Here is a 12,630-nt window from a genome sequence, read left to right on the forward strand (position 1 = left end):
GCCTCAGGTTTAAACAATATAGCTCTCAAGCAAGAAACTTGAGATTAAAATATAAACATGAGTGAGAAATGGTGCCAAGCTTGGGGGGATTAAGGGAGTCAGTGAAAGATGAGACTTCAAAAAGTGTTTGAACCTGTTTCAAAATCCTTGAAACTCAAAAGCACAGAAAAGTAACCTCTTAGTTGCTACACGAACCTGAGTGTGCCATTGTCACTGCCTGCAAAGGCAGCTCATATGTTTTAGTGGCCAGAAAAGCAAATATGTCTCAATCACAGACCTGTGAACTGTTCCAGTTAAATAAACTCCTCCCTCTCTGTCCATGGATGAGAAACACAAGGTCTTTCTTACAAGCACAAAATCTTTCTTAGGCTTTTCTCTTGATACTAATCGAACCTCAGGAAATAGGTGAATCTAACTTCATGACTTGAGGCACAAGAAACAGAGTGAAAATACTCAGGACAGCTTTAGTTGGGAAACTCAGTTATGAGAATTGATAAATCCTGCAGGACTGCGTGATCACCAAGGGACTTGCAAATGAATGGAACTAAGCAAGTAACCAGTCAGATTTCTAAAAGGTTTTTGTCACTTTCCCTGGTACAAGATAGAAGGGCAAAATATTCACTGATCCTGACTGAAATTCATCTGGAGGACACAACAGGAAAAGAGCAATGGTTCTGCCTGCATTAGGCTGTCTAGATGGTGGATGTCTACATAAGTAGGCCTCTTTGCATTGGAAGATTTTCTTCTTCCTAAAGCAGTACACCATTAACACTGCACACTCGCTCCTTGGAAGAAAGTGCTGCTTCAAAAGCTCTTTCAAACTGTGCAGGAAGCTCAGAGGGATGCGTGTTTTGTTCGGAACACAGAGAAGGACAACTCGAAGTACAGCCCAGGAACCCTGAGAGCAGCCAGCAACCAGGACACTGGTGCCTGACTTCTTGTCTTGCCACGCATTTCTTTGTAGAAATGCACACTTGACATTTTGCTTTGGTTTAATCCTGAAAATTGGGGTAGCAGTAATTTGTTCTGTAAAGAAGCATAGTGGGAGTCTATGACTATTTGGAAAGGTCACTTAACGGTGTTTTTCTGTTTAATTTTGTTGAGTTTCTCCATGAAATGACCTTGAAAGCTACCAGTGCAGCAGTCAGTTGAAACTAACCCTTAGCTAGACAGCTTCCAGAAAGAAATGAACATTTCTGTGTCTGCTGTTCCTCAGGAATGTTGAGCAGTACAGAAATCTTAATGCTGCCTTTGTTGTTGGCTCAAACAATGCTTTTGACATTTTAGGAATAGAGCATGAAGGATTAACGTGCACATTGTTATGCATGAAGAACAATTTTCAACCCCTCACACATCCCAAAGAACATCTGCATGGTCTGGGCAGGGAAGAGGCACTGGGGAAGGGGCATTTGGCTTTCCTTTTGCATTCACAAAGGATTCACATCTGAACTTCCTCATTTGTGTCACGTTCTGAAAGGATCAGAATGCAAGAGTATATTACAAGAGCTCTGCAAAAACTCGACAGAAGATAGAATGACAGCTAGGGTAGGATAAATTATGCTTGTAAAAAGAAAGCTAAATATCATCATTTTACTCTTGAGGATTGGGCTATAGTGGTTTAAGGCTATGTGAGAACATGGAATTGGAGGTTTAACTTCCTTTAAGATACACATAACAACTTCACACACTTAACTAATTCATGTCCACTTTCCTGAATAGACAGATGACTGACAGAGGTCAGCCAGATGACAGACAGAGGTCAGCCAGAAAGCCAAGGAGTGGAACTGGGAGCTAGCAAGTACAATGTTATTTTCTGCAACAATTGCTATGTTTTTCTTTTTTTATGAACTCAGCTAGGATTACACATGCTATACCAATCCTATTACCATGCATTAAGTTTCTGTGATGCTGGCTTGCAGATCTCTCCCAAACCAACTTTCAGTGAAGTTTAGGAGGCATGCCCTCACTGCACATTGAATTCCTTTTACAATGCTGAAATACTGTCTGGTCTTAACATGCTCAGGCTGTACCAAGGCCAAGTCAGATAGTAATCAGTTGTCATGCTTGGAGAACATTTGCTCTAATATGTGTCTGTACATTTCTGTAAGGGAAGAGCTGCCAGGGAGGTGCCCTGGGAGGGCAGAGGCAGGGAGCAACGGGGAGCTGCCATCCTGCATGCCTGCCAAACCCCTAGAAAATAAGGGAAGTTTGTACATTTTTACTGTAGGGGTCTGCAATGGTATTTTCAAACCTTCAGTTTTCCCTTTGGGATAACCAAGAGTCTGCATTACAACAGCATCAGCTGTCACATAGATTAGACAGCATATGAGAGTGGGATACAGTTGTTATCAGATAGTGCTTCTGCAATGTTCGACAGTGTAGGATTTACAGCCACAAGGACCACTCGTCCTTCTTGCTTCAGTTTTTAGTCCCCAGTTAATAGTATTCTTTGCATTTTTTTCCCTGTAAAACTGCGAATATTACCTTTTGGAAGGAATCTCTAGCATTTAATGGACTTTCAATGGGCATTTTAGTTTTCAAATAAGAACAATCCCTTTATTTTTAAATTGTGCCTAGGAAGTCTTCAGTACCTAGTGTGACTGCAGTCCTCCTCCATTTAGACACATGATGAGGTACATTTTAGAGTGTCATTGCCATTAAGATAAATCAACTCCTTTAAGACACATGCATTATTAAGTATAGAAAGGTAGGTATCATCTAAGTGATTCATCTGTCATTTCAATGTTTTTCTTGAAATAAATACAGTAACCATCCATGACCTAGAATTTTCAGAGGGGAATATGTTTGTAAACCTCAACAGAAAGCAGATTTGAATACCTCAATTTGCTTAAAAGTCCTGTTTATAACTGCCTATAGAAAAAGGATAAAATATGAAGAATTATCGATGACAAAGGCTTCTTTCTGCTCATTCAGGATGTTGCTGTGTTCTAGAGCTCCAAGGGTTTGAATACCCTTCCACTAAAATTCAGTCATCTATCTATCTATCTATCTATCTATCTATCTATCTATCTATCTATCTATCTATCTATCTATCTATCATCTATCTATCCATTTGCCAATGCATGCCACTACTTCACAAAATGGAACTTTGATCTGAAACATGTCATGCATCCTGATCAATTAAGCTACAAATGGCTTTAATTGACTATCTGCAGTAGCTTTACATGAAACCTGTAGACTCATTTTGCAACCATCCCTCTTATTAGCTCATTACAGAAAAAAAAGCCCAAACAACAAACAGAAGAATAAGAGTGTGGTCAAGAAAGAATTATATGTCTTGTGGCAATGAGAAACCTCAAACTCAATTTGGATAAAGAATTTTTAATAAAGAATACAATAAGCAAGCAGTCTGTGTTCATTGAGATCATAACATAATTACATATAAATCTGGAAGCCTGAAGTTTTAAATCAATATGTCCTTATCTTAAACTTATGAAGCTTTCGTGTTTAACTGCAGAGTAGGAAAAGGTAGCTCCTTGTTTAAATTCTATTTCCATTTAAAAATAAAAATAATAAAAGAAGAGAATGTCTCTTGGAGGACACACACACATGTCTTGAACCCACAATTATCTGCAAAAAAGCAAGATGACTACATTAAACATACCCAGGTAGGCATGAGTCTCAGACTGAAACAGGGAGCAGGCTGGACGGATCAAATACTTTCAGCAAGTGAGTCAAATTCTTACTTCTCTTAGCATTGGCTCCAGGTCTGAGTTCACTATTACCTCTGTTACCTCTGGAAATTTCTCCTTGGAATATGCAGTTGCTGCTTGGCAGATGCAGTATAAGCTACATGGGCAAGTGTAGGAGGCATGTATCCTGCTTTCCCAAGCAGGTCAGTGTGTCATTGAGGAATGCAGCTCATGGGTTAACCACCCTCTTTATGACTCCTTGGTGAGACGAAAGATCCAAGTTCCTATGAAGAGGTTAGGAGTTTTTTTTTAGATACTCATTGCATTTTTTTCTAAGTACTTGAATGCATTGCTGGTGAGGAATCTGCCAGGGCAGCATTTTTTCCACCAGAAAATTACTTTTTGTCAAAATTTGCAATATTTTGTGAAAATATATCAACTTCAAAAGAATATTACATTAAATTACATTCTTGGTCAAAACAGACAGTGACAAATTCTACCTGGCTCTAATATGTGAAGCTAAGTGGTAACAACAGGATGGGCAAACAACTTCTTAGAGCAGAAGATGTCCAAAATTATAATCCAGGTAAGAGAATACTTCATTGAACTGTGATTTTCCACTTAAAAAAAATAACAAAAAAAAAAAAGTAAGTCTTGTTTTTCTTGTTTTTTTAGTGAAGGAATACAAATGTGCAAAGGCAACATCCCTAAACCAAATTAGAGGGTGGATTTTAAAGGAATGCATATGTCTGTTGTTAGAACTGTGAAAACACAAAAGTGCTTATTTCCTTGTGCAATTGTTACTATTGTGTAAGTGGTTCCCAGCACGGTAAACAGCAAAGGTAAGACAGTGAGACTTGGTCAGGTTCCATACTGCACATCGTGCTCACACATAAATCCACAAAAAGACGAAGGAAGGGGGACATGTTCAGAGTTACAGTGTTCATCTTCCCAAGTAGCTGTTACACAGCCCTGCTTTCTTGGGAAGGGCCAAGCACCTGCCTGCGGATGGGAAGTGGTGAATGAACTCCTTGTTTGATTTTGCTTGCGTGTGCAGCTTTTGCTTTACCTATTAAACTGAGTTTTATTGCAGTTGATGAGTTTTCTCACTTTTCCCACCAAGAGGGAGTAAGCAAGTGGCTTTAAAGAGTACAAGACAGCTAAATGCTGTTAAAATCAAAGTGAGGAAAAGAAACTGACCCCAACTGAGGAAACAGTTTAAGAAATTTGGTACAGCCTGATTCTAATGTAATTTGCAAAGCTGCTGGTTCTGAAGTTTCTTTTCAGGTGACCCTTGGATCTTCACTATTGTAGGAACTTTAAATGGTGTTTGCTGAATATTAAACTCTGAAACTACTGCTAGATATTTTCTCTTTTTCCAAATTACAGAATCAGTGGAATTGACTTGATTTCTAACTCATTCCCTTAATTCTAATGAATGCTGCACTTAATTCTTCTGAATTGTATATACCAAATAGCGGCTTGATATCCTTTTGCTGCTATGTTGAATACTCTTACAGAAATATTCTGCAATTGCTAGACTGAGACTTTTGCCATTCATTGCAAAAAAAAAAGAGGGTGAGCTAATGGGTCACATGTGCATCTTTTCTGTTTGCCTTCTTGGACCTTTTTTAGCTATTGACCAGTTTTAATTTTATTTGATACTTGAGTAGGAGTCCCAAAAACAGCACAGGTTCAGTGGAAATGGTCAGGTGAGAAAAGAGGAGACTTTAAAAAAAAAAAAAACCCAAACAAACATGTCATACCTGGATCTGATTCTGCTTAAAAATTCAGATCAAAACAGTCTTAAAACTTCAAGCTTCCCCAGACTCAGACCCTCGTTTTTATGTTATGTGATGAGCTGCACAGATTACATACATTGAGACAGATCTGATATTCCGTGAAGAGTAAATGAGGGGTTCCCAGAGCTGTACAAAGTGAGTTAGAGCGATAGTAATTCCTTTGTTCTTTGCCAGGTCATGAAGAAAAGATCAGGAGAATCCCTGCTTTTAATTTTGAGCTGTTTTCCACCAGATGGTGCTCCTTCCCTTGTCCTGAGGTTGCTCTTTCTATCGAGTAATATCTGTCCGTATGGTATCAGACCCTCTGCATCTGTCTCTACCCACCTTGTACACCTGGATGCATTGCTCTGTCTCCCTCTGGCCAACACTGCTTTCCCAGCTCTGACCTGCAGCTGTGCTTCACGGGCTGTTTGGGGTTTGTTTGGTTCTTCAAAGCCTCCTGCATTGTGAAAGGGTGATATTGCAGCTGAGCCCAATCGCGTTGCGTCAGTACAACCCAATGCTTTGTTACCACCATTCACATTCACCTTTGTGGCACCGTCTGAGACAAGCAAAGCACGAAATGGGTGCAATTCCACAGACTGGCATGACTGTTACAGGCCACGATGGGTCAATCAAGCGTGGGATTATGACCCGTGATGGAATGTGTTGGCTGTTTGGAAATCACGGATTGGTTTATCCAGACTAGGTCTGTATCAGTGTAAACAAGTGGATGACAATACCAAATTAAAAACAAAGGCTGAGTCAAGCAGGAAACAGCACTGATTCTACAGTGTCTGCAACCTGTGTTTTCCAGTGCATTTGCTGCTCTTACCTTGACACTGCTCCCTGTGGAGGGTCTGATCTCACACCAGCCAGAGCCAAGGCACTTCGGCTCACCCTGAGCGGATCACCAAAGTACTCTTGTAACTTCCACTTTTATCTAGGACCAGGAAGACAGCCATAAAAGGATGTTGTAAAAGCTTCTTTATCTCTACTAAAAGTATGAAAAGTTTAGACCATGTCCCATTATTTTTTCTCTGCTATTTTAGATGTATGGATCGACACTACACAGAACAGTAAAGGCACTGACCCACAAGTAACGCTCCTGGGACCTGAAAAGCCTCCAGCCACTGGATGCTTCGTGGGCACAGCAGAGCCAGCTGCAGCCCCATTCTTCATCTGTCAGTGTCTTCAACCTGCTCACAGCCCTCCACAGCCCTCCCCTCTGCCTTTTTCATGGACCTGCTATTAAGAAAACTCCTGAAATAACTGAACATTTACTTTGCTGTAAGGCTTTCCCTTAATTTCTTTTTCCCTCTCAGTATATTTATCCTACTCTCCGTCCCCACCCTACCTCCCACTCCCCCATGATGGTGCATTATTGGTCTTGTGGAGGAGATACACTTACCAGATGTGTCAGGAAGGGATGGGTGGGGGTTCCAACATCTGACATAAACAGATGCTGAGCAGGAGGAATTCGTTGTCTGCAGGGCTTTTGTCCTTTGCTCTTCCTGTGTTACTGGGCTAGGAAGGAGGCAGGTAAGAGACTGTTGTGACAGAGCTACTCCTTTTCTCAGGAAGTTCTTGAAGTGTTTTATGAGACTCAGAACTATCACTGCCCCATTCACCTCTTCCTGAACTGAGACAGACATTTGCCCAGGCTGCACAATGAGTCACTGCTGAGTGAGTATGACTTGGCTTTAGCCTGCGATTCCATAATAGCATTTTAGGGACTCTGTAGCAACAGATGATTTAAAAGAGAATAAAAATGAGCAAAGAAAACCACAGTGAAACCAGATGACTATAACAAACCTAAGCACTGTAACTGCTATGTCCTATTCTCTCTTGTTGGATGTTGCTAGTTCACCTAAGTCCTTACATCCATAGATCAAGAGCCAGCTTAAAAACAGTTAGGACTTCTGCTAAAAGCTGAACTAAAATGCCATTCTACTTCTTTCTCTTCTTTTCCCTGCTGTTTAGTGGGAAAATAGAGTTTTCAACTGTGAAAATTTTACTTTTTTTTTTTTTTAAGATTAATGTTTTTTCATCACCTGATTGTCTTATTGACATGCAATTGTAGATATTTAATTTTAACAGCAAAAAGCATTATACTTGACTCATTGTCAAGCAATGGAGTCCTAGAAACAGCTTCTTCACAATCTGCCCATGAGCAGGCATGGTGGCTGATTGCACAGACCCTGAGACTCATCCTAAGCTTAATTTTCCTTGATGTCTTGGTGATGCATGTCAGATCATGTCATCTGTTGTGAGGTTTGTATGTCCCACATTTTCAAATGCCTGGATGTTCTAACCTTCATGGTCAGATCCACTTTTAAGCTAACAGGAGCAAAGATACACTCCCACAGTTATGATTAGTGACACAGCTATTGCACGTCTTTGTGCCAAATATTTCACACATTAATGGCAGTAAATGTTATAGCTCAAGATCAGTGTGTTAGTACAGACTGGAAAGCCTATTTCACTTTGATCTTTTTCTACCTAGATGTTTGCTTCCTTTCAGAAAGAATTCATTGGAGTGTTCTAATCTTCACTGTTGAGCTGCCTTGAAAGTATGATGCATTTATAGGAGAAGGAAAATTACTGGAAGAATTTATAATCTCGTCTGGTTCACTACCCAAGAGTAAAAAAACAACAACCCTTTAGAGTATTTGTGGCTAAAGGTATTCCTTCTTTCCCATTCAGAATGGCTTGATTCACTTGTCTTTGGGAATGATTTTTGCTAGAGGACAAACTGAGCATTGAATGGTTGGTGTGAAAATTGATTCAGAAACAGCCAGAATTCTGATGAGTATGGGACAATAGGACTGCAGGAAATACTTGTTTGTGATGCAAGAATGCAAATTGTGCAGTGTGTGTGCAGAAGAGTTAATCCAACAAAAAGGGGTTTTATCTCAAGGTGCAGTTTAAGACTGTGATGTCCTTCCTTGAACATTTTAATTGCAGGTGGAGAGAGATAAGCTAGCACTCAAAGTGACAGCAAGCTAATACAATGCTTTGTATTGAGAGCAAAGGAATGAATAGCTTTCTTATTACCAATTTCAGGCATGGGCAGGCAGAAGAAAAGGCAATGTTAAGATCTGGAACAGGTCTAGAGATCCTGCTTCCTCCCTGCACCAGCCAAATGGGGACAATGGAAGCATAACTCCATTGCTGGGCTGGAGCAATTTGGACTCTTGATGCTTGCTGATAATTAATGGGCTAAAAGTTACAGAGAGAGACAGTTTTTGATGTTTCATAGAGTCACACAATATAATGAAGATAGCCTTGCACTGACAAAGGGAGTGGCAGGTTAACCTAACACCTTGGCTCTATCTCAACACTGAAATTAGCAGGCTACAGAAGTTAGTGCTGGAGTGGGGTGAAGCAGAGCCCTCTGAGGAAGGTGAGGACTCTGCCTCCAAAAGATTACCAAGGAACAGCTGTGATTCAGAGCTGGTGATGAAAAAACATGTGTTTTCCAGAAAGCCTCCAGCTATGCAGCTCAGATGGGCAGTGCTCCTGGCATGGAGCCATGGCATCGATTGCTGGTGTCCTTGAAGCTGATGGCACACATCTTCTAACTTTGCCCCCTACATTTAGCTTTGGGTGTTAGGAGGCTCTTTTCTTGCTCTTGGTTTTTTTCCTTAATTTTTTTTATAGACACTACAGTAAACAATCTGTTTGTTCAGCAAAAAAGAGCTCAATGTCTAGACCAAGTTCATGTTCATCATTAAAATCCTCACAAAAGACTTCCAAAGGCAATGTAGAAGGCACTCTGCAGCACTGGCAGTGACAGCAGCCAATGGGACAATAAAGTTCCTATGGGTGAAGCATCTTTTAGAGGGTGTGAGCATTTCCTGGGGAGCTACATCTAGCCGAAGGTCTCTCAACCACATCCCTTTTTCTCTTGAGGACATGAGAAGAGCACACCAAAACTGCACTGTACAGGTCCTACACATTAGTGAAGCAATGATGAGTTTCTCCTTGTCTTTCTCAAGGGAACTTTGAAGTCATTCAAAGAGCTTTGGGAATGTATATTTTAATAACAACCCAGGACCATACTTGCTGGGCTTTGCATTTGGCTTTGCCATTTTGTTTACTATAGAGTTTGTGAAATAGGGACAAGCCATAAACATCCACCCAGCCACACTTCTGCAATGACATGCTCTGACATGCACGAGTATTTTCGGTGGAAGTGTTCCTGCAGCCTTCTTCTTTGTGGGTTTTCAAGTCATCCAGTTAGGGAGAAAAACAACCATAACATGTTACTGAGGTCACAGATGAATAAGACATTATGAATAGTCATGCTGGAAACAAAAGCTTCGGTGAATACTTGGTGAGAACTGTGGGGGTTGACAAAAGTTTGCAGAGCAATTCAAATTAATGAAGCACATGGAAAAATGTTACCTTGTGGATAATTTCCAGGCAAAAAGAATTTTTGAATAAACTGTTCGATGTTGGGATTTCACTCGCCTTTATTTTCATCTGAGTTGTGAATCATCCGATCATTGGCTTGAAGGTAAATCATTAAGTAAAAAAATTTAGGGGGCGGGGGGGAGAGCAGGGGGTGGCAATCAATGTGTCAGGTTTACCCTATGTCCCAGAGCAGTGAATAATTGCTGTTACTGTAGCAACTGATGGCTTAATGCCTAAGCTTAAACTTCTCCCCAGCAGTGTCAGACCTTCTGAGTGGGTCATAAATAAATGTGAATATATATATATATATATATATATATATATATATATATATAATTTTTGCATCAGAAACATTGCCAACAGATAAAATACCTTTCTTTCTTATGCCATTTTAAAAGAGAGCATATACTAACATGCCCACATAATAATAACTTGCCCATTTGTGACAAAAGTTTTTCTCCATATCACATCTTACTGCCAACAGTAACAGTCAACAACTTCCCTCATGAACTGTTGTGATTTTATCTGGAAGTTTCAATTAGATGCGTGCTTGTAAACTTTTCTCAACTATAGATTGTGAACATTTATACATTTATTCTCCCAGCAGCTTTGTAAAATGATGCAGTGCTTTACAGCTCTAGACCTGAAAGATAAATATCATATAACCTGTCTTCAATGTTGCAGAAAGTCTACAGTAGAAAAACATTCCAGATTTCCTAAGATCAACTCCGAGCCTTACATACATAATTTTCCAAGCTAAACATCAACTCTGTGGTCATGGGTCCAGACATAACTGTCCCTAATATATTAAATAGCAGAAAACATGCTGGCACAAAAAGACAGGGTGAAGTTGAGTGTTAGAACATTTACTTTTCTCTATCTTACATAATCTTAGCATGTTAATCTGCTTTTCCTACCTCTGAGGTAGATTTTATAGATTTTTCTCAAGTGATGCAACATGCTTTGAGTTCACTTCAGTCATTCAGTCACTTATTTCCCCTTTCTTCCACAAAATAAGAGAAGGTTTGCCACCTGTCAGGAAATTTCCAGTGAAAGGACAAAATTGGGAGCAGCAATCAGCTGAAAGTAAGAATGTGCTCACTACATGAAAGTGCATGCTTAGCAATTAAAATTTTCTAAAACAACATTGTAGTTGTTTTTTTTGTGCTTTATGTACAGTATTAAAAATAAAATAGTCTACCACATGTAATTTATGAAAGCAGCCAATAATGAGTTCATTATTGCATAGCAAGACAATGTTGCAGTCGTGGTTACAGGCCTAGCCAAAGTCTTTGATCTTCTGGTTCATTAATGTATAAATGAAAAGACCTTAGCTAATTATCTCAGTAACTGGTCTCACTCAGGTCCCAGTCAGTTCTTATTCAAGGCTTACTCTTTCATTTTCTGTCCTCTATGCAGGGAGTGAGTCACCTGAGTCATGATTTATTGTCCTTTCGTACAGGAGATTTGTTATTTTCATACCTATGTCCAAGAGACTCATCTGTCTATAAAATTTGCAGTAGAAACAATTTGAAAAATGCCAGGTGATGTAGCTATTTGCAGTGACACCACTGGGTATTAGTAAAGAGGAGCTGATTTTAAATAGGCAAATGCAGCACCCAAGAGTTGAGCCAGCCCCAGGGCTGAACTGAGTATCATCAGAGCATCGCTGCACTCTTTGGGCTCCTTCCTCTGCTCCCAGGCAACCAGGCTGTGAAACCCATGACTGGGAATGAGAGTCCATGTTAACACGGCATTTAAAAAATCCAGTGAAGGTGAATTTTTGACTCTGCCAGCCTGGATACTAACAGTGTACTCTGTCAGAACTGAACAGCCAATAATTCTTTCTATCAGCTCTCAGCTGTCTACACAAAAACATGGTATAGTTTAAAGCCTTTGTTCACTTTCAAATATTGCAAATGGCCACTTCTATTCAGACAGATTTCAGTCAAAATTAAATGTGCATGTGTGTATATATATATGTATATATATACATATATATATTATATGTATTTTTATAAAATAGAAATTCATTCTGAATTTTAAATTATTGAAATCTGATCTTGATAGTGATTCTAAAATGTGGTCTTCATTTTATACACAGGTTTTCAACTTGCATCTCAAAGAATAGCAATAGTTACCAAATGGTGCTTCATAGACCATTGCCAGGCTCTCTCCCCTTCTTCCCCCATCCTTTTCATTATTTTAATAATGACAGTTCAGTGACAGCAAATAGAAACATTATGTTCCTGCCTTAGAAGTTGCATACCAAATTATTTTACACCAGGATTCTTTGACACATTCTGTATTTCTTATTATTATAAACAAATCACATTCCATGAAGAATTATGTCATTAGAAACTCACATCAAATTCATATGCTACAGTATTTATATGATGAATGTTTGGAATAGTAAGATGGCTGATATTCCTTTGAGTTCTAGTATAATTTCTTTTTTGTTGTATGTTTCAATGAAACAATGTATGAACATATCATGGCTTACCTGCCTCCACTGCCACTCATTTTCCAGGGATGAGACCTGGTGCTGGGAATGGAATCTGTTTTATGCAACTATGCTATGTGCAGAAAAATGCTGAAGGTAATATTTAACAATGGTTGGACTCACATATAATTAGCCACTATTTTCAGGGGAATTTGCTTCTGTTATTTTTTTACTGCACACAATTGCACACAAACAGATGGCTGCTTTCTTTCAACTCGTATTCTTATGGACAACGGATCTTATGGTGCCTTGGTGCCTCTACCCACCAGTATTA

General features: G+C 39.5%; 1 long non-coding RNA gene across 4 annotated transcripts in view; it reads right to left on the reverse strand.

The window, feature by feature from the left end:
- The window catches only part of LOC119702063, a 37,687-nt gene extending 25,272 nt beyond the window's left edge, over positions 1-12,415 (reverse strand). The window contains exons 1-6 of one of the 4 annotated variants that reach the window (XR_005257240.1): positions 12,357-12,415; positions 10,771-10,885; positions 6,846-6,961; positions 6,270-6,377; positions 5,780-5,894; positions 3,345-3,937 (exon numbers count right to left, since the gene is read on the reverse strand). This is a non-coding gene — a long non-coding RNA (uncharacterized LOC119702063). Of the gene's footprint in view, positions 1-3,344; positions 3,938-5,779; positions 5,895-6,269; positions 6,378-6,845; positions 7,173-10,770; positions 10,886-12,356 lie in introns of those variants that run through there. The other 3 variants (XR_005257237.1, XR_005257239.1, XR_005257238.1) reach the window with 3 other exon arrangements.
- Between the last annotated feature and the right edge of the window lie 215 nt (positions 12,416-12,630).

The sequence above is a fragment of the Motacilla alba genome, chromosome 5 (assembly GCF_015832195.1).
Source record: "Motacilla alba alba isolate MOTALB_02 chromosome 5, Motacilla_alba_V1.0_pri, whole genome shotgun sequence".
NCBI lineage: Eukaryota > Metazoa > Chordata > Aves > Passeriformes > Motacillidae > Motacilla > Motacilla alba.